Genomic DNA, 3,897 nt, shown 5'->3' with positions numbered 1-3,897 from the left:
GCACAACGGATGGATGCAAAATTGGAGGAAATTCGTATAGAAGTGCGAACTGGCGAATCTGGGAATTTTAGTGAAGAAGGTGACAATGCCCTTACTTTTGAAGGAAGATTATGCATGCCGGATAACGAGGGGCTCAAAAACGAAGTTATGAGTGAAGCCCATGAGACTCCTTACACCACTCACCCAGGAAGTACGAAAATGTATCAAGATCTGAAGAAATCCTTTTGGTGGAATGGTATGAAGAGGGATATAGCGTCATTCGTCGAGAGATGTTTAGTCTGCCAGCAAGTGAAGATTCTACATCAACGACCGTATGGGAAGTTACAACCACTGGAAATTCCTGAGTGGAAATGGGAGCACATAGCCATGGATTTCGTGACAGGTTTGCCAAGGACTCTGAGAGGGAACACCGCCATCTGGGTAATTATAGACCGACTTACCAAGAGTGCGCATTTCATACCGATTTACATAAGCTATGGGTCCAACAAACTGGCTCAAATCTACATAAGGGAGATAGTTCGATTGCATGGAGTCCCAGTGACTATCACGTCCGACCGTGACCCGAAATTCACCTCAAGATTTTGGGTAAGTACTCGACCGAGGATGAAGTTGGGAGGCAGCACTACCACTGATCGAGTTCGCCTACAACAACAGTTTTCAGGAAACGATAAACATGGCACCGTACGAGGCATTATACGGAAGAAAGTGTAGATCGCCGCTCTACTGGGATGAAGTTGGCGAGAGAATAATACTCGGACCTGATGCAGTCGAAGAGATGGTGGGAATCGTTCGACAAATTCGTGAGAGGATAAAAGAAGCTCAAGACAGACAGAAATCATACGCGGATGTCCGACGAACCGATTTATAATTCCAAGCTGTCGATAAAGTTTTCTTGAAGGTATCTCCGTCAAAAGGGATAACACGTTTTGGCGTCAAGGGCAAATTGAAGCCGCGATTTATTGGAACTTACGAAATTCTCGAAGGAGTGGGCCCCGTTGCATATCGATTGGTGCTGCCACCAAACATTGGAAATGTGCACAACGTTTTTCATGTCTCGCAGTTACGAAAATACGTGTTCGACCCGAAGCATGTGATCCGTTTTGAGGAAGTCGCGTTGAACCCAGACTTGAGCTACGAGGAGAGACCCCAATCTATTCTGGACTGAAAAATCCAGAATGTGATAAATAAACCTGTTGTTTGTGTGAAAGTACTTTGGGAAAATCATGGGCATGAAGAAGCCACGTGGGAGAATGAGGATAAAATGATGGAATTGTACCCAGAACTCTTTACTTGAGGGTAACAAATTTTGGGACGAAATTTCTGTTAAGGGTGGTAGGATGTAACGCCCCACTTTTCGAACCCTAAAGTATTTGTATTTATGCTTTTATATTTGCGAAGTCCGTGAATTAACTGTGGGTGAATTAATTGTTGCTGGACTAGAGATTGGTGAGATAAATGACTGCGCGAATTTAATTAATTCCTGTCCGTGAAGAATATCTATTGGACTCGATTCCGTGTTGGATCCGATAAATTAAATAAATACTATAAAAATCCAGTCCGTGATAAATAAATTGGGGACTGCACAATTTAAAATAAAATATAATGGGCCGTGAATTAAACTAAACTAATTAAAATAAAATATCTTTAATTAAATATTCTACGCAGATTTTCCTCCTCCGTGAGTAGATATTCCTCCTCCGTAATCTGCAAATAAAATACCAAATAAATTCAAATAAGAAAAAAGAGGAATTTCAAAATTTACTCTCCTTTCCCACTACTAAAAAAAACCGTCCCTCCATCTCTCCCACAAATCTCTCCCGTATCTCAACCCCCTTTCCCCTCTAATCAGTTATTTCTTCCCTCACCAATCGTTCTCTGCAATCAAATCTTTCTTCTTCACAACTTCAATTCAAGGTAAACTCTGCAGAATTTTTCTCTCTATTCTACATGCTCTGAAATCAACTCATTCACTCTTCTCTACATAAAACCAGAATTAAAATCGGGAAAAGATTCATCATCTACTCTTTCAAAATCCGTCTGCAAATTGAAGGTATACACCTCTCCCATCCAAATTTTCAATTTCATACTACTGCATCCATATATTTTACACCCTACCGTTGCCACAATCTGTGATATATCTCCTAATCGAATGAATCGAAGCAAACTAAACTAAAGAAACAAGTTTTAATTCACGAAATCAAATAAAGAACTTACCTTCGGGGAGGAAATCGGGGGCTGACCAGAGGCAGCACCTCCCGGAAGCGACGGCGGCGTCGGGTGCAGCGGCTGGAGACGACTTACGGCGACGGAACAGCGGCGCGGTCGGCATCATCTCTTCCCGACGGCAGCAGCAGCTCCTTCCGGCAACAGCATCCTCTCCCCGACGAGCAGTAGCAGCAGCGGCTCGGCCGAATGGCGGTAGACGCGCCCAGCCGCGGCCGACGGCGGAGGTGGAAGGCGACGCCTGATCGGATTCCTTCAGGTGTCGGGCTACAGAGAAGAAGAGGGTGAGAGGAGAGAGAGTGTGAGACGAGGAAGATGGGGGATGGAGTATACTTGATTTTGGGCTTTTGCTTTTAATTGGGATTGGGCCTCATTAATTAGAATTGGATGTATTATTAAAGATGGGCTCATTTTAATTGTTGGGCTTTAACTTGTAATTGAAGATATAAGGTGGAGAAAATAATTAAGTCAAGGTCTTTTAATTAAATCTTTGGGCTGATATTTAATAGTGACGAATTATTTAATTAATTCCGGAATATTTCAACGAATGAATAATTATATCCTAAGTCCGAAATAAATATAATTCGAGGGGAAAATGCTTGCGATAATTTAATTACTTTTTTTAATTTTGGGAATTTTATTTCGATATCGTTGAGAAAAATACGAGGAGCTAACGGAGGAATTCGGGGTGTAAGCGGCCGCCGAATAATCGAAAACCGAGATAAATAACTTCGCTTAGGATGCATGCATTTTTACTTATTTAATTTGAAAGTATGTTGATTTATGTGTTATTTTAATTCTAAAGGTGATATCTCGCAAGGGAATCGTGAACGCAAAGGGAAGAAAATAGTTTCGGATTAAGCAATCGAGGTGGACTTCCTTTTTAAATAAGGACAAAAGTCCTAAATGTTTTATTTATGAGAATGAAAATGTGTTTATCCTGCCGTGTTTTGCTTTAACGTGCCTATCTGATGTAGCTCTGGCCAATATTATTTAAATCGAATTCGGGTCCTCGTAGGGCCGCAAACCCTACTTGGATTAGTGTACACCTATGGTAGACTGTGTGCTAGCGTACGGGCTGGCCGGTCTAGTGGCTTGGTTTGTGGCCACATTCCAAGTCATGTATGACCAGATATGGCTAACGTCTATGGGAAAATGACTGATCAGTCGACGTTTTAAATGGAAATGATTTTGAGTGCCTCGGGCATTTCTAAAGCTAAACCCCGGTGGTTACTTGTGAATGGCATGATAAATTACTATTTATTGAAAATGTTTTCGGCATGAGCCACTGAGTATTTTTTTTATAATACTCAGCCCTGCATGTGTTTTCCCTATGTGCAGGTTGAGCGGCGACGAGGATGTGGTGGTGTTGAGCAAGTGAATTTAAGATTTTATTGTTGTCTTTGAACCTTGAGTGTCGTTGTGTCTTCACACATGACGTCACTCTTTCTCTTGGTCGTTTCCGCTGTGACGTTTCGTTTAATTATGTTTTATTTGGGTCGACAACTTTAATTGTTAGGCTAATGGATATTTTGAATTTCTTGTTAGATAATATCAAACTCTTGGTTACTTATTGGGATATTAATTGTTGGTCCAACTTGTGTTGAAACCCCAATTCTTTTCGTCTGTATTAAGTTCTTTTAATCACGATCGCCCGTATTTATTAACCCTAAA

The 3,897-nt window shown here is 41.3% G+C and overlaps 1 long non-coding RNA gene across 1 annotated transcript; it reads left to right on the top strand.

The window, feature by feature from the left end:
- The first annotated feature begins 1,983 nt into the window (after positions 1-1,983).
- Positions 1,984-3,623, top strand: LOC121751604. Its single transcript, XR_006040129.1, has 3 exons — positions 1,984-2,050; positions 3,029-3,093; positions 3,565-3,623. It is a non-coding gene; the product is annotated as an uncharacterized LOC121751604 (long non-coding RNA).
- The last annotated feature ends 274 nt before the right edge of the window (positions 3,624-3,897 follow it).

Source organism: Salvia splendens, chromosome 10, assembly GCF_004379255.2.
Source record: "Salvia splendens isolate huo1 chromosome 10, SspV2, whole genome shotgun sequence".
NCBI classification, from domain to species: domain Eukaryota; kingdom Viridiplantae; phylum Streptophyta; class Magnoliopsida; order Lamiales; family Lamiaceae; genus Salvia; species Salvia splendens.
Note: the sequence above shows the minus strand (reverse complement) of the source record. Positions and strands in the feature narration are given on the sequence as shown.